Source organism: Meles meles, chromosome 18, assembly GCF_922984935.1.
Source record: "Meles meles chromosome 18, mMelMel3.1 paternal haplotype, whole genome shotgun sequence".
Lineage (NCBI taxonomy): Eukaryota > Metazoa > Chordata > Mammalia > Carnivora > Mustelidae > Meles > Meles meles.
The window spans coordinates 39,459,867-39,475,258 of NC_060083.1; positions in this window are offsets into that span (position 1 = coordinate 39,459,867).

The following is a 15,392-nucleotide window of genomic DNA, read 5'->3' on the forward strand; positions in this document are numbered from 1 at the left end:
GCAAAGAGGCCAAGGAACAGAGAGCTTATAAGGGACAAGTCTACAAAGCCTATCCCCACAGCCTGATCTTAGCCATGTGTGGACCTCAGTTTTGAGTTAGAAAAAAAACTGTACTGCCCTCCCACGTTACAGGAAGAGGGGGAAGATCAAGTGCACTTGTGAAGCGAGCACCTAAGCGGTTGGTAGGTGATTCCCTAGATCAGCTGAAGCTCATTTATTCATTCATGGGTGTGTGTGGGGGGGGGATCTGCCCTATGAATGTCTTTCCTGTGTATCCAACAAAGTCCAGGGGACAGCCTCAGAAAAAACAGGTAGACATCACTGTGTCCTTGAGCATGAGCTTGGACGATCCACCACTTCCAAGGCCAGGCAGCTAGCCCTTCTTCAGGAATCCCTGAGGAGTCCCTCTCCCAGACAGGGACCACCTCTAAACAGTTTCCTCCTCGAGCAGCTTTTATAGCTCGGTCTTTCCTCTCTGTCAAGTTCATGGACGGCAGGAAGGGCCAACGTTAGTACTAACAGCAGCATCAAGCTGCTTACTACCAAGGGTATCGACAGTGTGGCATTAATTTAAATACTCCTGTTATTAATTTATGATCCCGGTTACTATTATTGCCAAGGTTATCCATCTCAACACGATTTAATATGACCCACACTACCATGGCTGGGCCTGGGTTGTTAATAATTTCCATGGTTTTGATCATTTAAGCCCTACTCGAACAATTACAAACAGCAACTGTTACTATTATTAGCAGTATTTCTATGATTAAGCCTGAGCGCAAGACCACGATGGAATGCTGAGAGCTGGTGGGGAGAGTGGCTGCAGAATGCTGGGGGAGAGAGAGAGCACCAAACTGAGAGTCAGATAGGCCTGGCTGTAAATGCCTACATGCTCTACCCCCCCCCCCCCACACAGATCTCTCACTCCCCCGTGTCTTAGGTGTGTTATGTCATCGCTCTCAGACTCAGTGTCTTTATCCATCAAGTGGGAATGTCTTTAGAAAGATCTTGGGGCGCCTGGGTGGCTCAGTGGTTTAAGCCTCTGCCTTCAGCTCAGGTCATGGTCTCAGGGTCCTGGCTCTCTGCTCAGTGGGGAGCCTGCTTCCCCTCTCTCTCTGCCTGCCTCTCTGCCTACTTGTGATCTCTGTCTGTCAAATAAATAAAATCTTTAAAAAGAAAGATCTTGAATGAGCACAGTGAAGAACAAACGAGACAACATAGTGTTCATCACCAGAAGAGACTTGAGCTCTTTGCACTCCTTTGGCACGTATTTATTGAGCACCTACTGTGTGCCCCACACTGTTGGAGGCACTGGGGATACAGCAGTGAATAGTCCTCATGGGCTGTCCCAGGGGCTGGTTATTTGATGTGAAGCATGATTTTATAATGTGGCTTCTTGGCCTGATGGTGCCGTGGATAGCACAGCTGTGATCAGGATGTCCCTCTGCAGGGACCATCACTGTCACCACGGCTGTCACCGTCACGGCCACCTGTACCAACATGGTCACCATGACACCAGCATCACTGCCATCACGACCACACCTAGAGTCCTCCCCGTCACTATTGTGACCACACAATTAATTGTCACCACCATCACCCTCATCGCCACGACTGCGGGGCCATGGCCACCAACGCCATCACCTGGCGTCCTGCATCTGCACCACCACCCAGCAGGGACTCCTCTGCCTGATCAGTGCGGGATCCCGGGGTCTGTCCCTTGGCCTTGGAACAATATCGGAGGCCCTAGGGAGCCGCTGGCGGCCTCAGTCTATCTCCCTAATGGTTGTGACTCCTGACCCCACACACGAGTGTCTTTCCAAAATTTCTCCCTCAACCCGGCCCTCTGTCCCCAGCCCTCGGCACATAGAGCCAGGGTCGTGGGATGGGGCATGGGGAGTGGGCTTTTAGGAGCAAGTGAGATCAGACAGGCAGAGCTGGGGGACAGCCGCTCTCACTGGAGGGTCCCCCAGAACTACTTCCTGTAACAGCTGCACACACCAGGGCCCTGCCCCCACCACACACGCTCCTAGTCTTCCTGGACTCAACGGTGAGCCTAAGAGGAGAGAATGGATCATGTCAATGCCATCGACATGGGGCTGGGAGTGGCAGTGCTAGTCCAATTTCATCTTCAGACATCAGAATGGGAGGGCTTTGGCCCTCCTCCATCACCCTGCCTCCCCCATCACCCTGCCCCCTTGGGAAGGCAAGCTCCTAAAACATGATCCCTGTCCTCCAGTCCTGTTGGGACCCCTTGCCCCAGGCCCCCTGCAGGACGTCACTCACAGATCCCTGTACACATCCCCAGCAATCACTGCGCAACCAGCCTGCCTCCCAAACCAGACCATGAGAACTCACATCTATGGAGACATCCTATGGGTGGGGAGCACTGCACATCATCTCCTTTAATTCCCACTGTCTTCCCATGAAGGAGATGCTGGCATTGCCATTTTACAGATAAGCGATTGAGGCTTGAAGTGGATAAGCCACTCGCCCCAGGACCCCCTGAAAGGAAGCAGTGGTACCATAAATGGCCAGTGTGAGACACCAGGCCCTCCACGCCCCACTGCTAACCCTCAGGTCCTGGTCCCTCCGTCCGTCCCTCCATCTCTGCCCCTCCCGTCCACACCCGGAGCTGGGGAGCTGGAACCTGCCTGTCAAAACGGCTGTACCCTGGCCCTCCATGCTAGGCTACCACTCACGCTCCCAACCCCGACACACATTCACAGAACCTGGGCTTGCAGGGGGCCCCTGGTTGGATGGGTGGAGACAAGCCAGGGGATGATCTTTGTCTTTTGATCCAAGACATGATTTCAAGCTCACTCAGTGAGTACTCCCTTTTCCTGCTTTGGGGGAATCGTCTTCCCCTATCCCTCAGTTCCAAAGACCAACCAGAGAAGGGGTGAAGGGAGGTGGGCAAGAGGATGACAATTTCCGAGGGGGAGGGGAGCGAGGGGGAGGTTGCCAGGCCTCCCCCAGCTGCATCCCATCTGCCCTGGGCAGGCGGCCAGGCAAGGTAAGTGAAACCCGCTGCCCCCCATTAGGAGCTGGCTCAGTGGCTTTGAAGCGTGATGCAGTGATTACCTCTGGGCTGCCTCCTGGGCTGCGACAGGGTCCTGACCAATGAGGGGGGCAGGGTGGGGCCCTGGACCAGGTCTGGGTTGGTGCAGTTTGGCTGCGGGGGCTGCATTCATAGTGCAAGGGGCAGGAGAAATTAGCCAATTTTGGAGTCCAGTTAGATTAACTCGAGCATCCAAGTGGGCTGGGCTGCAGTGCCCTCCCTCGCCGCCTGCGCCAGCCTGGGAAACCGGAGGCCAGCTTTCCCTTCCTGCCTCTGCTGCGCTATCCTGCAAGGACCCCCACCTGACCCACATTCTTCAGCAGCTCCCATCCCCAGGCCCTTGCACGGGTTCCTTGAGAGCTGTCTCCTCTCTTCCTTTGACATAATTTCTCCCTTTGAATCGGTCAAGGCTTCCACCTTCCCATCTGCCCTGTTCCACACCCATATCTCTCATCAAGGGATCACAAGATCTGATCAGACATAGGTGGTAGGGACTTCATGTCTCCAGACTTTGTGTCTTGGAGAAGGGAAAGCCCAGAGAGGGCAAATCCATTGCTGAGTGCTTCAGCGGAAGTGTTCCCAACCTTGTAGTGAGGGCACACGGGGGAGATTCTGGGTACCCTGTGCCTCACGGAGGTGGTCTTTCTTGCTAACTCTAGGGCCCAAGCTTCCCTGACCTTTTGTTCCAGCCTCCGCCCTAGTCTCCCACTCCCCTGTGAGTGGCTATCCTCCAGAAAGCTCCTCCTGACTCTCAACCTTGCTCCTTGCCAGTCCTTTAGGGTCACAGAGCTGCCCTGCAGTTCTAAGGGACTCAGTCACGTTTCTCACTTTTTATCCTGCATCCAAAGACAGTCAAGACATTCCAAAGGGATATCGAGGAGGCTTACCCCATGGTTGGAGCAGGGTGAAGCCAGCAGGTGGGAAGGTAAGAAGACGGGGCATCAGATGACACGGGTACCAATCTACCATTTATTTGCCGTGTGCCCTGGGACCAGTCCTCTCCCACCTCCCCACCCCTCCCCTTGGCCTCGGTCTCCTCATCTGTAAAATGGATGTGAGATACCACCCTCCCAGAACTACTGCAAGGAGTCAAAGCAGTATTGAGTGAGTGTGCTCCGAAAGTCAAGGGAGTTTGAGAGATGTCAATTACTCTTTGATGCTGCTGCTGATGGTGGCTTCTGGCCTGCAGACTAGAGACCGGATGAGGGGTGAGATGACATTTCAGCACTGGAGACCCAGGCTCCGGGGCCTTCCTGCTGCAGATAAGAGCCAGAGCCGTGTCAGGCCCTGGGCTCTGCAAAATTCCCACGGGAATCACTGGGGGAGGAGATATCCCAGGCTCAAGCTTATCTTCTCTCTGGCGCGTCTGGGAAGTGGGGTCAAGTGCAATTGTCTGGGTTGGCTTCCAGCAGGGGAGGGTAAAGGGCATGGGTGCACAGTCTGGTAAGTCTCCCAGTCAAGGGAAGACCCCCAAGAGGGCCCAGGAAGGGGGAGGAGCCAAAGGAGGAGCATCCCTTCCCCATCTGTCCCAAACTCCCAAGGTTGGGGGGCCCCTGAGACAGGGCTGAACTTTTAAGAACAGAGGGCCCAGGTTTCCAACTGCCCCTACATCCGCTCTCTCAGTGCCATCCACCCCACTGGTCATGAGTGCCCCCTCTGAGGAAAGAGAAGAGACAGCCCTGCCCTGGGGGGTGGGGGTGGGGGCAGTTCCAGGAGACAGGAGACAGACCCCTGGCCCTGGAAGACCCCTACCCCGAGGAGGGAGACGCAGTCTCTAGGCTGCGATCTGCTGTCCCATGGGAGTGCAGAGGTGGGTCTGGAACATGGAGAGGAACATCAACGCCATTGTCCTCCCCTCTGCTGTGCCGGACAGGGGCGGGGCGGGGAGGGCAACACAAGGCCTTAGGGATCTCCCAGTCTAAGGGATTCCCCAGTCAGACAGTGTTTCACACCTGGAGCAGGAGTGCAAGAGTGTTCCTAGTTATACACTCAAGGCCAGGACTCCGATCTCAGAAGGGGAAGCCACCCCCAGGAGCCATCTGCAATTGGGGAAACTGAGGCCCAGAGAAGGGCACAACATATTCTAAGTCATGCTGTGGGTCCATTGCAAACAAAGGGGATTACAGACCAGTTTGGGCCATTTCAACACAGCGAGCTAAAGGAGGCCAGAGGTCAGCATTCCCCCCTCAGCTTGCCCCTACTCCTTGCGTGATCCGGGACCACTCACAACACCTCTCCAGGCCGGTTTCTCCCAAATGTGAGGAGAGGGAAGTGGTCCTCTCCTGACTGCTCCTGTTCCTACTCCCTGGGCAGTCTGAGGCCAGGTTCTTGTCCAGCCCCAGCCTGGTCCAGCCCCCAGGGTGCCCTGGGGAGGGGAGGCAGGTGCGGGTGGGGCCATCTCCTGGAGGAGCCCATGGGTGGAAGAAAGTGCTGAGTCGGCACTCAGAGCCCCAGCCACCTCCGCTCCTGTTCCATTATTCATCCCTGTAAGAGGCTCTCCCTCCTCCTCTCTGACCCAGGCCCAATCTCCAGAAACGCCTTCGCCCATCCCCCAACATCCCCCCTCAGCTGGAAACTCTTAAGCAAAAAGGTCGTCAAGATGATTAAATGCGAACAGATTTTCAGCTCTTTTTCCACTTTAATTAAAAATGGGCTCTCAGTTCAGAGGAAGCTGGAGACAGAAGAGCAGCTCCCCAAAGGCCCCCAGGCTGAAAAAGTGAGGGAAAACCACTCAGAGATGTCTGAAGGTTGGCCTGCTGTGGTCAGGGTCAGCCCCCCCACCCCCTAGCTGCCAAGTGCCCACAGGCCCCGCCCACAGAGGGCAGCAGGGGCCTGGAATCCTCTTGGCACAGGGACAGTGCAGGGACAGAGGCAGAGGGCTGAGCAAACAGGTCTGCTCCATAGACTTAGGGTGGGGATGGGGTGGAAAGTGGAAGGGGTTCCATTTCCACAAACCCTCATTGTTGGGGAGCCCCCAGTTTCCGGCAGGAACAGGTCACTGCCCTCAAGAAGGAGTGGGGTCTGACACAGAGAATGCAGGATAGAACATGAGCAATGGATAAGTAACTTCCAAACAACCTAGAAGCAAACCCAGCAGTGACCCGGCAGATCAAAAAGAACAATGGTGTGCGTGTGCGTGTGGGAGGGCAGCGAGGGGCATCCTCAGCAGGCTTCCTGCAGGAGGACCTCAGATCCAAAGGTAGAGAGGCACATGGGGCTGGAAGGGCAGTGTGCTTATAGTGGGGAGCCTAGAGGAAGCGGAGCAAGACCAGGACACAGGGCATTTTCCTACGAAGATGGGGAGATGGAATGCAGGGAAAAGCCAGCAGAAGAAGGACTCTACCCTTTTCTCTCTCTCCTCCCCGCTCCTATCAGGGATCAGGAGCTGGAGAGAAGGGGAGGAGTGGCAGGGGAAGGGATTTGGTGGAGACACCTGAGAACATCCGCAGGGGAGGAGGGACGGAGGGCGGGCAGGGGAGCTGGCACAGGCTGCAGGAACAACAGGAGCCCACGGCCCTTGGTCACCGATCCCATTTCCGGTCTGGCCCAGCCCTTGGCAAGCCCCAGAGCAGAGCCTCCCTCCTGAGAGTGCTGGAGAGGACGGTTGCGTTTGAAGTTCCTCCCGGTGTTCCAGACCGCCTCTGCGCTCCAGAGAGCAGGCTGCAGAGGCAGCGGTAGCCTGCCTGGCCCGGAGAGAAAGGCCTCCCACCACTTCCTGTACCTGTGCTGGGTGGTCCCACCTGCCTTCCACTCAGGGGACAGCAGTTGGTTCTTATCCCGGGAAGAAAGGCGATCCCTTCCTAGTGAACCACCCTGGTGTCTGGGGGCAGTCCAGAACCCACCGCACTCCCCAGCTCCAGGGAAGGGAAGGGGCTGCACAGCTGGGCCCTTCACAGTCCCCTCCCCCTGTCTTTCCACCAGCCCCCTGCCGGCACTGAGGATTGCACCTGACAAAAGTTAGGGAAACACCAACTCAGCAAAGGCTCCCAGGGGAGGTCCTGTATGTGCTTTGCCTTGTCCAAGGAAAGGACCTTCCCTTGGGAGAGGGGAGGACATTCTGAGCAGAGGGTGTAGGAGCGGGACAGGGAGCAGACAGTGTTGTGTAAGGGATGGGGCCAGTTGGAGCTGGCCATGCACAGTGGGGCACTTGGAAGCTCCCTTTTCATTGTTGGTGATAGATCACTTCCTCGTTGAAATGTCCATCCTGCTCCCGGGATGGCGGTCCTCAGGATCCAAGTCTAAACCTCCCGAGTCTCCAAAAATCTCTTCCTGATCCACGCTTTCTCTCCTTCCAAATCAGGTGGCCGGAGAATGGCTGACTTTGGATCCGTCAGCCCTCGTGCACTGGCTCCTCTGTCCCTGGCTGCTTTGGTAGAATGGGCACCCATGCCCTTGAGTGCAGCCTTCCCCACTCTCCTAGGTCCCTGGGCTGCCTCAGCCTGGATCCTGCTCCTCCAGGAAGGACATGCGGCCCCGGGAGAGGAGGGGACTCTGGCCTGATGCCAGATGGATGGGAGACCAGACACCTGCATCCTCGACAGCCTGGGTCCCCCCACTTCTCAGAAGCTGCTATTCACCCCAAGTAGTCCCGCAGCCTCTGGCCTTCTCTTCTTCGTTCTACTTTTAGAAAAACCAGGGACTCCGCGGCAGGGAGTAGCCTATTTAGACAGAGTCCAAATGGAGCAGCGTGGGGAGGGGGAGCAGACGGGGCGGGAAGTGTGTCTCTGTTGGCGGGCACCGCTTTGCCCGGAACTCGCTTTTCCTCCCCAGTGTTAATTATCAAAATTAACCGAACACTATAAATAACCCAACTCGGAGACTTGAAGAGCCTCACTTCTAATTAATTCATTTCCAATCAAGACACTTCCATGCCCCCCTACCCTGGAATCTGAGGGATGGGAAGCTCAGTGTGCAGCTTTTCAAATAATGAATCCAGCCGTCCCCTCGCTCCTAAGACGCGAAAGCTCACAGAGAAAAGAGAGGAGGAAAAACACTCTGCTTTCTTGGAAGGGGGTAGCCTATAAATAACCCCATATTGGTGCCTTTGATGGACGACATTCGACATTCGCGTCTAGATTGGCTTTTGTTGGGATGAGGAGACACGGGGATGGGGGTGGGGTGGTGGAGACTTCCATCTGCTGCCTCCTTTACTGGGCAATAAATTTAAAGCAAGACTGTGAGCACCGTCCAAGGCCTCTGTGTTGGCTAGAGCTGGGGAGACTGATCGATAGAGGAGGAGGAGGGATGGGGAAGCGGGGAGAGAGAGAGAGAGAAAGAGAGAGAAAATGCAAGCCTTGGGGAAGGGCGGGGAGGAGGAGAAATGGAGAAGGGGAGAAGGTAAACAGGAAGATAAAAGGAAGGAGGAAGAAAGATGAGAAGGGGGAAGGGCAGGAAGGGAAGACGGTCAGGGAGAAGCTGCAGAGAGGTATTTCCCTCTCCACTTTGTAAGTGACCCTCGTCCGCACGTGACCCATCCAGCTGCCCCAGCCTCACATCCACCTGCCTCCTGTCAAGACCTGCCAGAAGTTTCCTCTCCCGGGGCTGTCGGTGTCCTATGAGGAGGAGATGGGTGGCCTGTGTGCCCCACCCAGGTCCCCCACCTGCATCCCCTGCCCCCAGGCTGTCCCCACACTCCTGGCTCCCTGATGTAGGGGAAGGGGCAGGCCCGGAGCAAGCAGGAGGGCAGCTCATGGCTTTCCAGGACCTAGTGCCCCGCTGGACCGTCCCGGGGACAGGGGGCTGGGTAGGGGATGGGACAGAGTCGGAGGAGGAGAGGCAGAGAAGGAGACACAGACAGAGAAGGAGAAAGAGGTGCCAAGAAAGAGAAGAGACAAGAGGAAGGAGCAAAAAGCAGAGGCCAGAGACAGACGGAGGGACAGAGGCGGAAGGAGAGGAGAGCAAGGGGGGTGTCTGGCTCCCGGGGGGTCCTGGAGCTGAGGCCATGGAGGTCAGGACTGGGAGCACTTGATTCCCCTCCTCCAAGCTCTGGCTTCCCTACCTGCAAAATGGCCTTAAGGTCAGCCCTTTCCTCTTCCTGAGGTGGTTGTGAAGACTGATGCAATTAAGTGTGCACAAAACTCCTCCTGGGGGGTCCCGCCCCCAAAGGAGAGCTCACCTCATTAGGCTGTGGTTATTACTAGTAACAGTACCGGTTATTTCTAGAGCAGTGCTGGTTCCTCATCTCGGCCCCTGTTGTGAGCGCCTCTGGGCCGACACCATCTTCCCTGACGGGCAGGGGCAGCTTGGGGCCAACCACCCGGCTCACCAGACTGGGGTCCAGACTGCAGGGCTGTGGTCCCTGTCCCTGCCCCAGACTGGGGACTTGTGGGACGTGTCTCTCCCCTCAGGCTGGGAATGCCCCCAGGGGCGCAGCCCACGCTTTCTTCTCCCTCTGAGTGCCCCGGTCCTCCGTGGCCAGATGGTCCCATGTGTTGGGCAGGTTGTTGACCGACTCACTGAGTGGCTGCCCGTGGAACCCACGGAACCTGCACCCTAGGGACCTGGTCCTGCTCCTCCAGCCCTAAACCCCTCAACTCAGGCTGAGATTAGGGATGGACCAGGTGGGGAGAGTGGCCCTTTCCCACCTACCTCCTGTCCCCGGGCTTCTCCTTCCCGCAAGCTGGGGAGGGGGCTGCTGGGGGCTGGCCCCCTGGCAATCTGATCTCCATTAGCCCCTTCTCTGGTTCTCATCACTGTAGCCCCCAAGGCTTTGGAAACAGGTCATTTCCCCTGGCAGCTTTCTCTCCATCTTCTGCCTTTTGAGGTCTGGCTCCCATCTCAGTCCTCTTTGAGACCCCCCTTCTAGTGGACCAGCAGTCAGGGTGGGGGGGAGTAAGAGTTCCCCCAAGCTCTATGGGAGGGGCCTATGACGTACCCCCAAGTCTCAGCCCGACCCCCTCAGGGAGCAGAATGCTGCTTTTCTTCCAAAAAAAAAAAAAAAAAAAAACAAATCTCCCTTCTCGCCCCTTCCTTCTGCTCGGGTCCCCTATCCTCCCCTCCCCCATGTGCAGATATACCCCCCGAGTCTGAGAGAGGGGTGTGGGCTGTGGACTGGGCCCCGTGCCTGGCACTGAGGGAGGGAGGCAGGAACGAAGGCAGGCACGAATGGCCATGCACACCAATGAATGGAGACAGGGCAGCCGGGAGGGGGAAGAACTCCGCCGAAGAGAAAACCCGAAGCCAATGATGCTCATCACCCCTGTGTGCTTCCCCAGCCCCGTCACCCCACCGTGTCCCCCTTTGGAACCGTCTCACTCCCTCCTACTCACCAGCGCAACTTGGCACGGGAATCACCTCTTTGGGGAAGTCCCCCATTTTATTCTAGCCTGGGGGACCCCACGTGGACCTCAGGCGCCCTGCTTCGTTCCCCACCACCGGCACACCGTGCTGTTGGTCGGGGATTGCCTTCTCTCTCTCCATCAGGGTGCTGAGCCCCTTGGGGAGGGGAGTGATCTTGTCTGTCACCCCTCCAGGGTTCCGCCCACCTAGCACAGGCCTGGGTTCAAGAGCTCAAGAGCCGAGGGTGAATGAACGTGCCGGCCAAGGAAGGAAGGAGTGGATGAGCCGACCGTAGCCTAAACCACCACCTGGCAGAGTCAGGGAAGTCAAAGACATGGCCCTCTGTGACCTTGAAGTGGCTGTCAGATGCTGTAATTAGGAGGCAAGGGGCAGCACAGGGAAGCAGGAAGTGGGAAAAAGTGGAGTAGTAACTCCAAATTCAATATGCCATGTGCTCAAGGGCCAGAAGGAGCCATTACATGACATGCTTTTTTCCTTTTTAAAAACCCTCCTTTAAAATGTCAGATTATTATGTTTACTGTTCACAGATGACTTTTTAATGACTTTCTGTTGCCATCGGGGGAAGGAGAAAGCCCCAGAGGAATGGGAGAGATCTTGGACAGAGGCTTCCCCATCATCCCCTTCTCATGTCTCTGGGTCTTCGCTGTCTCCACCCACTTCTCCAGTACTGGACAGAGGCCTGGCCTAGCCCAGATCTACTGAAGGAAGGACAGAGCACCCTGCTTGCAGGGAAGGGTGGCCACAGAGCTTAACCAGCCTTGATTAAGTGTCTGAATGGACAGGCCTGGGCAGTGCCCAGATGGAGTGTGGCAGACATTGTCCCTGCCCTCTGGGGCTTCCAGGATGGTCCAGACACACAGATGGGAACAGACATGGATGGGCAGGCGGGAACAAAAATAAAACAGAATGTTAAATCAGACTCTGTGCGTCTACACACACATATAAGGGGACCCTCTCTCTTCTTGCTACCTAGTGAACTCCTATTCACCTTTCAAAGCCCAAGCCATTTATCCAGTCATTCATGTACTCATCTGTCATGGACATCTGTGGTCTAGCACCACTTCGCCCTTTTTAGCCTGTGGGAAACCTCCTCCTTCCAACTCTTTCTATGGGAGAGGTTTACTTTCACTCTACCTTCACCCCTCTGTCCACTCTGGGAATGGCCACATGGTCAAAGCCTGGTAAATTTGTGTATACAATACCCCTAGTCACGTGATTGGTTCAAGAAGGAGCATGTCACCAAAGCCACCCAAGGAGAGTCAGCCACAGGCTTCCTCTGGGACTACAGGGAAAAAAGTACTTTTTTCTTGTTATCTGGGATGCTGAGCTAGAACACTGTAAGCCTTCTTACCACCCTTTGGGGATAGTCTGACTAAGAATGAGGGCTTGATTGAGTTGGCCTAAGAAAAGAAAGCAGAGCGAAGAGGGGCTCAGGGACAACAGGTAGCACCGGCAGCTAGCTTTGCCTGGACCTTGTCCCTAACCCTACTCCAGAAATTTCCATTATCATGAACCATATTCTCCCTCTCCCTCTTTTTCTTCTTCCGTAAGCTAGTTTGAGATGTCTTTCTGTCGCTGACAACCCAAGAGCTCCTGACTAATGCATCATTAATACGTCAAACACCGTGTGCCTGCTCTGTGCCAGGAGCTGGTGGGTGGAATCCAAGGGTGAATAAAGCGCAGCTTTCAAGGAGCCCAGAGTTGCCCCAGTACCACCCCTCTGTGCTACCTGGCCAGTTTCCACAGACAGGGAGCCCCCTCTCCCTTCTGCTCCTGGCAGTGTGCTTACATTATTCATTCAACAAATATTCCTTGGCCACCTACTACATGCCAGGCTCTATGGTTCCTCCTACCGTCCTATTGTCCTAGACTTTGTCCACATCTGTCCTGGCCTCTGCCTCTTAGATTGAGCTCCCTGACGATGGGGCACCCAGTTGGTGAATCCCCAGTGCTCACGGCAGCGCCTGACACCTGCTTCTTGCTTGCATTTGTTTAGAATGAATGAACGAGTGCGTGCTCATCTCCCTGGTGTTTATGTGCTTTGAGGCAGTGGACAGCCAAAGGAGAAGGACAATAGGGTGTAGAGCAGAGGGGCCTGGAGAGTTCTAGATGCAAGACAGCCAGCCCGCTGCTCTGCTCAACCAAGTGAGCCTTCCTGTAGAAGCCTTCTGAGCAGTTGCACCAGAGGCAGCCCAGACTCTGCGCTAATCCTGGAAATTCTGCCCTGCCCCCAGCCTGGCCCGTGGTGGGTCCCACCGGGCCACTACCTGGCCCTGTGTGAGCTGTCATTGTGGCTCCTCCTTCTTTGCGGGCTCATTAGCCCTCTCTTGCCAACATGGCGCTGGGGTCCCACGGACTGATGAGGACTGACTCACTCAACCTCCAGACCGTCCCTCCTTCCCTCTCTTCCTTGTATCCCTCTCCTTTTTTTCCCTCTTCCCCTTCCCTTCCCATCTCTCCATCATCCTCCACGCCTTTCCCTTCCCCTCATCTCCTTCTCTAGCTCTTCTCTGCCTTCCCCCTGGGTCAGTCTTCCCTGCCCATGTCTGCAGCTGGGTAAATTTCTGTAAACAATTAAGTTTGTAATAAATTCAATTGTATTACATCCTTATTAGACGCTTATAGCATTTGGGAAGAGGGACTCGGGGCGGCTAAGAGGCTGATAGCCTCTCTGACGGCCGAGTGCCTGGAAGTGGAGTGCTCCCATTTTCAAATTAACTTGAGCTCCACGGATTTCATTATCTCCCCCCATTTCCCCCCGTTGAATCATCCAGAGCATCTCTCTTTCCTTCCTCTCTGCTTCAGAGAGTTGCTCCCCCTCTACCTTTGTCCAGTCCCAGGAGATAGTCCCCGAGAGCCGGAAGGAGGAACATTATACAGCAAGAAGGACTTCCCAGTGCCATGAAAAGACTCCTTGGAAGGAAGGAGGAGAAGAAGGGAAGGTGAGAGAGGCTCCATCAGTGGAAACCTGTGGTCACGGGTGGGAGAAGTCAAGACCAGCCTCTCCAACCCCAAACCTAGAGCCGCAGACTTGGGTCTCTAACTCAAAACTCTGGATGGGGAGTGGGAGAAAACAGTTGCTCACATCTGGAAGACGCTTGTCCAGCTCCATTAGCCCAGGCACCAGTCGGGCCGCGTTTGATGTTTGATCTTGCCCTCAGCACAGGGAGGAAGCCAATGGGATGGCAGAAACCGCTCTTGGAGCCACCCCCTGCCACCAGCCTGGCTCCCCTCCCCAGACCCCCTGACAGCCCAAACCAACTTCCAAGGCATAAATGAAATGCCAGAAAACCAAACACTGACCCCACCCCCACCCCATCCGCACAACAGTTTGGGTGGGGGTGGGGTGCTGGAGCTTCCCACCCACCCCGCACCCCTCCCCATGCCTTTCTTGTCTGTCCCAGGCCCTAGGAGAGAGGCTGAGTGCCAGACCACAGTCACGCTTCATTTTGGTCCCTTTTTGCGGAAGGCAGGTAATTGATAGAGATTTGGGGGGGAAGGAGTTGGAGAGTGAATCCTAAAGACTTATTTGGAAGAGGAAGTGTTTGTGGATAGCAAGGAAAAGCAGCAGGCGGCTATTAAGCAGGACTGGAATGTATAGCAGGGAATGCAAAGCTAATGTGCATTTATTGAGTGCCTGCTGCATGCACACATACAGGGGTGAATAAGATGGTCCACTGGGGGAGGTAGACATGTGAGCAGACATGAGCAGGGTAATAAGGACAGTAAAGGCACCCATGGAGGGGATGGAAGGTATTAATTCCACAAGGGAGAGAAGCAAAGGGCTTCGTGGAGGCGGAGACACTTGAGTTGGGCTGAGAAGGAGCAAAGCCAGGCAGCGTCAAAAGAGGAGAGTCTTCCAGGTAGTGAAGCAGCAGAAGGAATTGGGGGTGTTTGGGGGAGGACTAACATAACCTCTGGACTGTAGCCAAGGTATGACATTGTGCGTGGTAGGGCAGGCAGAGGCAGGGCTGGAAAACACTCATACTTACTAACACTTTGCACTTACCCCGAACTTTACAATCAGTAAGGTGCTTTTCAAAGTCACAATCTCCTCACACCTTCACCACGAGCAGTGCGAGGCAGATTTTAGATGCCCAGTATAGGCATGAGGAGCCCGAGGCTCAGAGAAATCAAGGAGGGACTGACCCAGTGTTAACCTGCAGCTAGGGCAGCTTCTGATCTGTGTAAGCCCCACACAGAGTCACCGCCCCGGTTGACGACAGGGGTGGGGTGGGGCATCCAGACAGATGCCCCCCTGGGACGGGCAGCCTAGACTCTGACTCAGAAACAGAGAAACAGTGGAGAGAATGCAGGGACAACCCAGGCAGGCTTCCTGGCAGAGGAAGCCATGAGTTTGGCTGGGTCGCAGAAGAGGGGTGGAGGCAGGGAATACCAGTGGGAAATAGGGAGGGCAGTGGCTGGGAGACAGGCCGAGCTCTCCTGGCACGGAGGAGGTGCCAGCATGTTGTACCGGCTGGACCAGAGCCAAAGTGGGATAAGCCAACTGGTATGACAGCAAGAGAAGCTTCTGATGGCACTCTGGAGAGACACTAGACCCAGTGAGCTTCACGAGGGAGAGTGGTTAAGGTGGGCTTCAGAGAGGGAAGAAGCTGGGTTTGAATGCCGGCATCACAGCTTTCTAGCACCTCCCTGCTCAGAGGAGGGAGAATTACATAGGTCAACACTTAGCACAGCCCCTGTTCCGTGGCACGTGTGTTCATGATGGCCCATCCCATGAGAGGATACCGGTAGGAGCAGAACTTTGGAGCAAATATTTACTGAATAATTGCCATGTGCTAAGAGCTAGGTAAAGAGCTTCTACCCAAGTTAGATTTTTCCAGAGTTATTGGGTCCTAAGGCCCTCTGGGGTGACCTAGATCCTCTAGGGGGACTTAATGTTTTTAACAGGGGTCTGAGCTGATTGTTAAGCTCAGGTAAGCTGGAGAAACAGGGGAGGAAAGCTAAAGACGGCTGGTTCTAGAAGGGAGGGGGTGGCAAGACTGGGAGAAAGGGACCCAGGGCTCCCAGACAA